General features: G+C 37.4%; 1 protein-coding gene across 3 annotated transcripts in view; it reads left to right on the top strand.

Moving 5' to 3' along the window:
* LOC108145645 (double-strand-break repair protein rad21-like protein 1) overlaps nt 1-12438 on the top strand; it is a 185593-nt gene that overhangs the window by 55840 nt on the left and 117315 nt on the right. The gene's annotated exons all lie outside the window — the stretch shown is intronic.

Genomic DNA, 12438 nt, shown 5'->3' with positions numbered 1-12438 from the left:
TAATTCTGCGAAAAGGGCTCTTATTCTGAATTTCCACACCGAGTACTTTTCGCCGTCAAAAGGCTTATGGTTGCGTTTTGCTTTTTCCACGCTACTTTTCGCAAACGCAAATACAGCTATATGTATATATGTATGTGTGTAACACAGAATTCTACAATTTCACAAGAATTTCACAACGTGGGGCAAACCAAAGTAATTTCACAAAGCAAATAAAAATTTCACGGATCTAATTATAATAGGCGTAGCCTGGGCCCATAACCTATTGAAAACTTGAATAAAAACTAACAAAAGGCAAAGAATTGATAGGATATATTTTGATTTATTATTTTATTCTTTTCAAACACAACCACTTCCGAGCAACACCGCAGAAAAAGAGAGAGCGGATATTGAAAATGAGACCAGACTATTACAAAGTCAAAAATACCGTTTAGGGATACCAGATCTAAAACTTACTAAATGTTATTTTTGAATATGGGATATTCAACATTATTTAAATAATTACAATTAATTTTATTTTAAAAGCGGCTTACTATTATTGGTGGGTGGGGAAGTTTCTTCGGAGGAGTCGTGTATGGCCAAACTTCCAGATTAAAGACCGCGCAAGTCTATTAGGACGGGTCAGAAGCTTGACCGTGTACTTGGCTTTAACCTTCTCGATTTCGTCTTTTAAAGACAAACAGCTGAGCAACACTCTCGCCCTTGAAATGCAATTCTTATCTCAGATGTTATCCAGTTTACTGGTTCAATGGTTTTGCGGAAGCCAAATTGGTGCATTAGGATGACATTATGGGCCATTACGGCGCAGAAGCAGCTATTCAAATATCATTGATATACACGGCAGAAGGCAGATTGACCTATATGATGGTGGCTGGATCTTGTCCTTTCCGGATTTGTGGATCATTGTGATGACAGACTTCTTCCATTGCTGAGGATAATGTGCTGTAAAATGTTACGGTGAGAAAATATAGTGCACAGCTCTGCAATTCAAAGATCATTTTAGGGTTAGGGGAGATTAAATCGTGGGCCGACGCTTTTTCAATCTTGACATATTATGACTGTATCTTCTTCTGATTGGAATATGATAGGCGGGATCGCTTTATGATTGTCGATTATTAGGAACACAAAGCTTTTTGTTGCTTATATCAGAGACTCACTTAACGAACAAAAATTACATTCATCTTAATGGCTTTACTTTTTATGCGACAAATCATCCCGATAGTAAAGGTCATGGAAGTGCTGGCATTCTTATTAAGAATCGCATTAGGCACTACCAATTACCGTCATTTGCAACCACCTATATACAAGTGGTTTAAGGACGTTTTCTAGGTAAACGGCAAATATATTTGCCCTCTCTTCGTTGCTGCGAGCCCAATCTCCTGTTTGTGTTTGAAAACGTGATTCACGCTCGATTGGTGGGCATATGCCTGATTTAGCTTTTCACAGTGGATATCGTTTCCTTTTTGGAGAGAGTCGTTCCATAAAGGATACTTTAGCTCGTTTTTTCTTATCTTCTAAAGCTTTACATAGTATGTTCTTGTCTAGTTTTAACCGCTCCTTCGAAGCAGGTGATTTATGAGTTTTCCACTCTCTTATTGCGAATCAGATCTTTAATAAAGGTTGAATGGTTTATTGGCTGTTATTATTGGCGAGGAGTGTTGTGCTGCCAATGACATAACATACACTAATGCTTCCACTGAGCTGTTGATGCTTTCTTCACCAGAAATGATTAAACATTCACCAATGTGGGTAGTTATGTACTTTCTGTATTTCAGCCAAACTCATTTACTAGAAGTTTGAAATTGTGGGCTTTGGATGGTCAGAGAGGTGAAGTTAGATTGGAGAGTGATCCGATGATAGATCTGATAAGTGCTCTACGCGCGTATAAGACTGATGCACTATTCCGGCAACAGCAAAATCAATCAAGTCAGGTTTCTTTTTTGGATCTGTTGGCCAGTATTTAGGCTTGACCAAAGGGAACAATTGAACAATTGTCTTCCCTTGAAGCTGGTGAGTCGTGATCCCCAGCGGCTGTGTTTTGCGTTAAAGTCGCCAGCAGCTATAAAGCGGTCATCTAGTCGACTAAATTTTACAAATACTTCTTCGGAAATGGAAAAGCGTGGTGGACAGTATACGGCAACTATATTTATGTATCCCCTTTGATTGTCTATGTGTATTAATGTTGCTTGTATAAGTTAAAAGATTGGTTATGATTTTTATATAAAAAAATCAAACTTTCCTTTATTGAGTTGGATTAAGAACTAACTTACTTAGATTAAACAATTGTTTTTATAGCTACGCGTCGCTCCATCGCTGCCGCCGTCTCTGCCGCTGTTGATGTTTCTGCTGACGTTCTTTCATATTATTGGTTGCTGCTCTTGGTAGCCGTCGCCGTTGGCCAAACTTAATTGTAATTGGCCAGTGCATTTTAATTATAGTTTTTGTTGTATGCACTAAGTTGAGTTCGATCAACTTTGGAAATTGGCTATTCTGCATTCCCACGATCGCTGACCAAAAGGTGCAAGCTAAGTTCGTTAGAACTTAATTGAGAGCATTGCTTTGCTGTTAGTTGTGCAATTAATGCTCTCTTCTTCGGTTTGGGAAATTCTATTATTGAGGGCATTGCTTTGCTGTTTGTTGTGCAATCAATGCTTACTCATTTCCTCTGTCTGAGAAATTGTATTATTTTGGGTGTTAACTCTTCCCTCCTTAAACGCGACTGTCCTCGGTCGCAACGTAGTAGAGTACAGGTCCGGAGTGCGTGGGCTTTTCTTGTGTTTCTGGCACGGAAACTGGTGTCCTTTCCGTTGACCTACGTCTTCGTAGGAGTTCCGTGATTGATCCTATTATAAGTAGTAGTAGGATGATGGCGGATCCGTAGTTAACGGAAGATTATATGGTTGCCTTGCTTTTTAATTTTTCCAGCGCTTTTGTGTTGTTAATGTTGAGTTCCTTGACCATTTGTAGTGAGAGAACTTCCTCTAACTTAGTCTTTTCGCCCAATAGTTGGAATAACGGAGGTTCTGGTTCGACTACGTTGATTTCCTTTGACTTGAAGATGGTTTCACCAATTGTTACCGTCGAATTACGATATTGTATTATGAAAGAGCCTTGCAGTTGTAGAAGTTTTTCATCTAGTGAGACTGGTCCATTGAAGTTGTTTAGCAGGATGGTGCCTGGTAGTATTTCTTCGAAATCCGGTATATCTTGATTGTTGATCATCTTACATTCTGGTTCTCGAAGGTTTAATAGAGCGTTTACGCAAGTATCATTGCTTAAATCTAACAAATTTTCTGAATTACAAATTGTCTTATCATTATAGGATTCACAAGGTTTAATTATTGCCAATAATTGTTTTTACATTCTAAAAAATTTTCATATTTTATATCATTGATTATTTGGGCTTTTTTTATTGCTTTAATTTTTAAAGTTCTACAATTATCTGATTCAATGGTTGGTAAGCTAATAATGTAAATAAGGTCGTTGCCATTTGTGGCTAACTTGATTCGAGCAAATTCCAATAATTCTTCTATGTTAAAAAATAAGTTATTTTCTTTTTTAAAAATTTCTTCCACTATTTTGGTTTCTGTGTTTTTAAGTACAAATGAATTTATTGTATTAGATTTGGCCCATGTAATTGCGTATATTATGTTAATTATTTCTTCTTTTATTAATTGAATTTTATACTTTAAAATATTTGCTTTCTGATTTATGATTTCTTCCGAGCTCTGGGTAATTTTCAACATTGCATTAGTAGCGTTAGTAAGTTGGTTTATTTTTTGATTAATTAATCTGTTAATTACTACTTGTCTATTGTTGTTTTCTAGCTGCTCATTTATCATGTCTTCTAAGATCTGATAGTCGTGAATTGTTCTGTGAATTGGAATAGTCGAGGACTGTAGTTATTCCCAAGCATGTTGGTAAAAATAATCTGAAAAATTATGTTCTTATATTATTTTTATGTATGATTTTTCCGGTTTGTGTTTTAATGGTGGTCGTTCTATTTTCCGCTACTTTCTCGGTTTTGTATCTAGGTGTAAGTTTAGTTCCTAATCTTTTATCTATTTTTACATGTACAGTTTCGCCTGGCTTAAAAAGTTTTGGTAATATTTTTCCTTGATTATGGTATTCGAGGTCGGCTGTTTGTTTATTTTTAATTTTCTTTTTTATTTCTTCTCGTTTCTTTTCTATGTCTTCTGTTGAACTAGAGATTGTGCTTCTGAAAAATATGTCTATGGGTCTTTCTTTTGTTACAGAATGTATCGATTTATTATATTTTTGAACTGCTTTAAAGATTAAATCTTCAAATGATATGCTCCCGTTGTCTTTTTTGAGACACCGCATGATTTCAGATAGGGTTGAATGAAACCTTTCTATTTGTCCGTTACTTGTCGATGCGTACGGTGCGGTGGTGTGTAATGATATTTTGAGTTCATCTTCTAACATAAACTTTATTGCTGCTGAGCCAAATGATCGTTCGTTGTCCATTATTATCCATTTCGGCATACCGAAAGCAATTAACATTTCCCTCAACGGATTTTTAATATCTTCAGATGCTCTTGACTCTAAAATTTTTACTTGAACATATTTTGAAAACTTGTCAATTCCTGTTAAGACTCTATGTTTTTCGGTAATATAAATATCTATGTGAACTATTTCTCCTGGGTAATTAGGAATAGGGGTCGGTTGGATTTCTCCTTTTGGGGGGTGTCTATCGTATTTTGATTCTTTACAAGTTTGACAGGCTTGAACTATTGCTTGGATTTTCTTGGTAAGTTGTGGAAAGAAATAATTCTTCAAAATTTGTAATTTGTTCTCTTTTGCATTTCTATGGGCTCGTTTATGTTCGAGGGTAATTATTTCGTTTTGTTGGGACTCCGAAGTTACGTCGTCTATTTCGTTTTGAGTAAACCTTACCTTGTATGATTTAAAATAGGTAGGGTAAATGTTTTGAATTTTTCCCATTACCTCTTCGGATGTAATGATTCCGTTTATAAGCTTAGGATCAAGTTTACTAGTTAAAATTGCAATAAGTTTTTCTTCCGTGTAAGATTTTTGTTTAATTATGTGTCTGTGGTATGTTGGGAATGGCATTTCGAAGCTATAGGAATCTGTATCAGCAGTCAGTAATAATAATTGGTTTTTAAATACGTTAATTGGAGCTTCTACTGAAAATATGAGGTTGTGTGACGAGCTTTCGTCGCTATTGGCTGATGCTGAGGAGCTGATTGAATTAATTTCTGCGGGGGCCCGGGACAACGCGTCCGCTACCACATTAGCTACTCCGGGCTTGTACCTGATCTCGTGGTCATACTCGCCAATGAGGTCTCTCCAGCGTTTAAGCTTAGCGTTATGGTTATTTACGCTATTCGAAAAACTCAAGGGTTGGTGATCCGTGTATATTACCACTTTTGAATACCCGTAAAGATAATGTCTTAAACTTTGGAGCGCCCAAACGATCGCGAGCATCTCTCTTTCGTTAGTTGCGTAGTTCTCTTCAGTCTTTGACAGGGTGCGTGAAATGAACGTTATTGGCCTATGATTTTGTTCCAATACTGCGCCTATTGCGTAACTTGAAGCGTCAGTAGTCAATTGAAATTCTTTTCCGAAATCTGGATAGGCAAGGGTAACCTCCCTGGAGACGAGAGTATTTTTAAGTTTCTCGAATGCTGTAATCGCATCTTTGCTCAAGTTAATAGCAGTTCTGCTTGACTTGGTCTTAGATATCCGGCCTTCTTCGCCTCTTAGAAGAATGGTTAGGGGTTTTGCTATTTTGGCGTAATCTTTTATGAACCGCCTATAATAACCTGTCATGCCAAAAAGGAACGGAGATCTTTTAATGTTTTTGGGACTGGAAATTTTGTAATCGCTTTTATTTTATCTATGTTGGTTTTTACTCCATTTTCTGATATTGTGTACCCCAAGAAGTCTACTTCGTTTTTAAAAAAATGGCATTTCTCTATTTGAACCCTCATATTTGCGTTTTGTAGCGTTGAAAATACTCTTTCCAAGTTTTTGCCGTGCTCCACTTCGTTTTTGCTAAAGACTATAATATCATCAACGTATACATAGCAAATTTTCCCTATGTATTCTCTCAATATGTCGTCTAACGCTCTTTGAAAAATGGAAGGGGAATTTTTCAAACCGAATGGGAGTCTCGTAAATTCATATTTTCCGCCATTTACCGCGAATGCTGTTTTTTCTATGTCTGTATCTTTCAGTGGTATTTGATGAAAACCGCTCTTAAGATCCAATACCGAAAAATATTTGTTGTCCCCGAGCTGCGCAATAATTTCTCCAATTTCGGGTATGGGATACCGATCTGAGATAGTAACTTCATTAAGTTTCCTATAATCAATTACTAATCTGTACTTTTTTTCTTCGGACTGGCCGTACTTTTTCGGAACTACCCAGACTGGTGCATTATATGGTGATCTTGAAGGTCTTATAATACCATCTCTTAGCATCTCAGTTATTTGTTTTTCTACCTCTTGTTTGAGTGATATTGGGTATGGGTAATGTTTTCCGTAAACTGGAGAATCTGATGAAGTTCTGATCTCACCTACTACTTTAGTTGTGTATGCTAACTTTGAATCGGGATCTGCGAAGAGGATTTTGTGGCTTTCTACGAGGAGTTTTATTATTGATTTTTGTGACTCGGTCATATGGCTGACTTGCGGTCCAATTGTATTTACTGCTTGTGTCGCTAGTTGATGAATTTTAATTTTGCGTTTATTTCCGAGAATTAATATATCATTTTTTACATCTATTATTGCTCCTAGTCTTTTCATTGTGTCATTGCCCAAGATACCATGAAAGGTTTTCAGGGTGTCTAGTAAAAAGAATTTCATGGGTGTATCCGAAATATTAGCGAGCTTAAGTATTGCGTGTTGTGTTATTTTATTGTTACCACCGACTGAACTAACTGAAAAAGTGTTTTCATTTGGCTTTGGATTTGGTACTAATTGATTTTGAATATAATTTTGATTAGAGCCCGTGTCGATTAAGAATTTTAGAATTTTTCCGTTCCCCGTGGTTACTTTAAAGTAAGGTAGTGAGGAACGATTTTTTCTAAAAAATAAAGTTCTGACATATCTATGTATTCTTGTTGTTCGTTATCGCTTTGCCATACATATTCCTCCTGAAGTTCGTTAACGTTATTTTCTTCTGCCAACTGATAATACTCTTGTTCTGAACTTGATGAAGCTTCATCTGAATTTTGCTGCGCGTTACTTCCTGTCTCTGGTTGAATATGGAACTATCTTGGCATCTTATTATTATTTGGGGCATTAGCGGTGCTAAGAGGTCTTTTCCCTGCATAATCATTATTTGCTGGTTTGTTCATATAATTTATATGACGTGATCGAACTGACTGATCTACGTCCATAGGTACCGGTTTCGGTTGTGGTCGTGGCGGAGGTTTTGGTATGCTATAGGTCGCTACTACACCGGATTGGTTTGTATAAGGTTGACTATAAGATTTGAATTGGTTAGTTTGAGTAATTAGGGGTTTTCCGGATTGGTTTGGGTTATGGTAGAGGTGCGGATGGAAATTTTGTTTGACGGCTACCATCCGATATGGTTGTTGGGGTTTAGGTGGTAGCATGGGTGCCCTCCCTAAATACGGAGTTTTTGGTGTCTGGTTATTCCTAGCATTTTGATTCTCTAGCAGACTGCATAAATGTAGAGCGTGTCCTAAGTCATGTGGTTCTTTAATGGCCAGCAATTGTGCCAGGTTTCCATTAAGTCCTCTGACAAAAGTGTCTAAGGCTTTTTCCCTATACATGGCTGTCAGAGATTGTATAGTTTCTTGTGAGGCATCTAAGCTGCCAATTTGGTTCAGAATTAGTGATAATTGTTGATAGACTGCCTGATAATATTCATCTATAGTATTGTTACCTTGGTTAAGAGCATATAGTTGATATTCTTAGGTCTTTAAGTCGCGCTTGTCGGCGAAATGCGCTGTTAGGCATTTTGAAATAGCTGTCCAATCTAAGGGGGTATTATATGATTCTAATACTGCGTCCGCTTGACCAGTAATTTTGTTACGGATTGCTAAAAGAATTCCATATTATTTTGGTGAACCAATTCTGTTTTCATAGATTTTTAACACCCTCTCGACACTTTTCCTCCATGATGAATATTCACTTTTGTTTCCTGAAAAGTCTCTAAGTGTCCGAACAATGTCTGGTAATTTATCTAACTCACTAAGATTGTGCGTTAATTCTCTTTTAATTGTTTGGTCTGTATATTTGGAAAAATCTTTATTTGGATTAAGTATTTCCTTTACTAGGCTACTGAGATTTGTCTCTAAGATTGTTTTTATTTTTTCCTCAATGTCCCTCTCGGTCATGATTCGTGTGTTTATTTGTGTGGAACTGGCTGATGAGGGTCCGGTAAGATTCGCGAGTCTGTCTGCCAAATCTTGTTCGGTCATTTTGGGTATGGATATATGAGCAGCGAAAAGTTTAATTTAATTTTTTAATTTTAGTTATTCAGAATTCGGAAGTTGTCTTCTAAGAATTAGGGTGTGCGATTTTTTATTACCTTTGTAATTATTGGGTGGGAATTTTTATTTTCCCTATATTTTGGATTTTTTCTTTTTAACTTACTAAAATATGTCTTCTACACTTTATATTTGGGTAAAACTTTTTCTTCTTTGAATATTTTTCGATTAAATATTTTTTATGTTTTTGTTAATAAATTGCTTAAAACTATTCTTACAGTAGTAACATATCTCGGCGTGCTCTCGTGATGACAGGCTCGGCAGATTCCGTTTTATCTCACTCTGCAACGATCTCTCCTGAGTGTGAGTTTACTAAGGGGCCTTCTCTGTACCTTAATTCACGTTCCCTTCGAACGGATACTAAAGGGATCACGGCGATAAAATTTGGCCTGATTATTCCACCGGGTACAAGACCCGTTTTTTTTTCAGGAGTGACAATTTGCGGCGTTTTTTAAACGGCACTTTTGCACTTCCGAATCTCGGTATTTTTGGTTTTTTACTTCTCACTGATTAGGCGGAGGTTTGAAACGAAACGTCAGAATTTTTTACTTTCTGAACTTCGCGAGACGCGGAACTTGTTATCCTTTCGCGGTTTTAATCAGGTCCCTGTTCGGGCGCCAGTTAAAAGATTGGTTATGATTTTTATATAAAAAAATCAAACTTTCCTTTATTGAGTTGGATTAAGAACTAACTTACTTAGATTAAACAATTGTTTTTATAGCTACGCGTCGCTCCATCGCTGCCGCCGTCTCTGCCGCTGTTGATGTTTCTGCTGACGTTCTTTCATATTATTGGTTGCTGCTCTTGGTAGCCGTCGCCGTTGGCCAAACTTAATTGTAATTGGCCAGTGCATTTTAATTATAGTTTTTGTTGTATGCACTAAGTTGAGTTCGATCAACTTTGGAAATTGGCTATTCTGCATTCCCACGATCGCTGACCAAAAAGTGCAAGCTAAGTTCGTTAGAACTTTATTGAGAGCATTGCTTTGCTGTTAGTTGTGCAATTAATGCTCTCTTCTTCGGTTTGGGAAATTCTATTATTGAGGGCATTGCTTTGCTGTTTGTTGTGCAATCAATGCTTACTCATTTCCTCTGTCTGAGAAATTGTATTATTTTGGGTGTTAACTTATATAAGTGGTTGCAAATGACGGTAATTGGTAATGCCTATGCGATTCTTAATAAGAATGCCAGCACTTCCATGACCTTTACTATCGGGATGATTTGTCGCATAAAAAGTAAAGCCATTAAGATTAATGTAATTTTTGTTCGTTAAGTGAGTCTCTGATATAAGCATGACGACAATGCCATATTGGCTTAAGAACTGCAAGATTTCGTTTTTGTGCTGCAAAATGCCATTTGCATTCAAGAAGATAACATTAGTAAAACCATCTAAACTGATTTTTGTTTATTTAAGAGCTCCAAAAGAGATTTTCCGTACGCATAAGCTCCTACGCAGTTTGCTGCATTACTACCTTTGTGTTTGTTATAGTTACCAACATTGATTCTAACCCACTAGGCAATTGGGCGCTAATTTATTGTGCAGTTAAATCGAAAAAAATTTGACTGGCCTGGATTTATCGGCACGATAACGATCCAAATCATAGTTCTTAGCTTGCCAAGTCAAGACTAGTTGAACAATATATCAAGCTTCTTAAACGGCCGCAGAAAATCCCGATTGACGACTTGCGGTAAAATATTTAACGTGGCGACACGTAAGCCAGTCAAAAGGAGGGAATTATAAAAAGTAATCTAAGAGAAATGAAAAAATAACTGTACCTCAAAGCGCTCATCTTGTAGCTTGTATGTCAAAGCACGTTTTCCACAGTTGTGAACAGAGCTCGCAAATAACCGTTAACCGATTTTGCCAATCCAGTCTGCACATTGACAAAAAAGAAGAAAGAAGTTACGCAAACGATATCTCCCTGAGTGTTGGACTCAACAGAAGAAAAAAATCGGTCTCTAAATAACAACTTTTTTTTATTTTTTTAGTATTAAGAATTCAGTTTAACAATTTCCAATTATTGAGAGCTGTGCTTCTCATTTTAAATAAGTGCATTTGAAGCGGAACTGAACTGAAAAACACTCTCTAACTGATCAAAATAGTGCCTGAAAGAAGTTATGTTAGATAAAAAGTGTTTTGTGGAAATTCTTAAAAAAGAAAAACTCCTCAGCGTAGTCTACCACTTGTTTCAATAATTTAAACGCAGTAGCAGCTTGCTAACGTCACCTCTACACTCTGCGTGTAAGCATTAGGTGTATAAGTATCACTATGGGAGGTTCAATACGTAAGTTAGTTAGTTCTCTAGAATAACGTTGTTCATGGATCCTAGTTAGTGAAGGGCTGTCTCGGTTAATTAGCCCTCGCGGTAGTAAGTTATCAAAAATAAATGCGATTTGTGTTAGAGCAAATACATTAATTTGGTTTAATTTTTTAAGTTAGTAATTCCACTCCAAGGCCCATGCCTTGCTGTGTCAGGGATCCATCTGTGTACCATGCAATGGTGTGTTTAGCCATCGGATGCACTTCAGACAGTGTGGTCCAATCTTTCTTATTGCCTAGGTGTGCTGTGAAGTTCTGCTCGAAGATTAGTTCGGCTGTCATTTCATCCCTAGGGTGGAGTATTAGGGGCACCTCACCTAACAAATTAGTCGCATCCCTGTTATTTAGAATGCAACCACTACCTGTGCCCTCAGTGCTTATTCTCAGGAGTGTAGCTTTGCGTTGAATATCAATCACATAGTGGAGTGGTGTTAGCTCCATCAAAACTTCTAAGGCAGCTGTAGGACAGGTTCTCATTGCCCCTGTCATGCATACGCAGGCAAGTCTTTGTAGTTTTCCTAGCTGGTTTTGCATGCTGATGAGCTTAGCTCGTTTGCCCCATGCAAGTGCTCCGTAAGTGAGGATTGGTCTCACGATCATTAAGTATAGCCATCGTATTATCTGAGGCCTGGTTCCCCAGGATTTCCCAGCAATTTTCCGACAGGTATAGAGTGCTCTGTAACACTTTTCCAATGTCTTTTGGACATGGGAAGCGAAAGTCAGTTTACTATCTAAAGTGATTCCTAGATATTTATCCTCTCGGCTAGTTTCTATAGGAATTCCTAGCAGTGAGATTTGTCTCATTCTCTGTAGTTTGTACTTCCTTGTGAAAGGAACGATGACTGTCTTAGCAGGATTTAAGTTGAGTCCAACCTCCCTGCACCAGTCTAGCGTTGTCTTTAGTCCGAGTTGAAGGATGTCGCAGAGTGTCGCTTCAAATTTGCCCCTGGCGATTATCACGATGTCATCGGCGTATCCCTGACATCAGCAAGTTTTCTGAGAAGCTCATCTATTAGCAGACTCCATAGCAAAGGGGAGAGTACTCCTCCTTGCGGGCAATTGTCACGCTATCCGAACCCAGTGTACATGTTACTTGCCTGGATTCAAGTAGGTTGCCAATCCATTTGCTCGTAGTAACTTCTGTTTGCGCACTTGGCGTTTGTATTTTAAATCACTAGTTGTAGGGCGGGAGCCAATAAAGCTTTCGTCCGTTCGCTTTTGCGGATTCGCCCCGTCTCTCGCCACCGTAGCATAAGTTAAGTTCTAAGAGAATTTATTAAAATATTAAAGTTAGTGATCAATCGAACGTCATCGTAGCCACTCCTTTTCGTCGTCGCTTTCGAAATAGTTTGTTCACAAGTTTCGCAAATTAAAATCGTCTCGAACAACTGCAGTCACAAGTTTTCGCGTTGTTAATACAAAACAGTATTAAATTTTCAACATCCATGTTCCTTCTGGACAGGGCAGCTCGGACCGCATCATGTGATGTGTTGTCGAAGGCTCCCTCATGTCTAGAAAAGCACAGATAGCTAAAAAAAATAAAAAAAAAAAACAGCTAAAAAAAATAAAAAAATATTTAAAAAAAATATATATATTTAAATGTAACTTTTTTATTT

Source organism: Drosophila elegans, unplaced genomic scaffold, assembly GCF_018152505.1.
Source record: "Drosophila elegans isolate 14027-0461.03 unplaced genomic scaffold, ASM1815250v1 contig_767, whole genome shotgun sequence".
NCBI lineage: Eukaryota > Metazoa > Arthropoda > Insecta > Diptera > Drosophilidae > Drosophila > Drosophila elegans.
The sequence above is the reverse complement of the archived record's forward strand: the minus strand, read 5'-3'. Positions and strand labels throughout refer to the sequence as shown.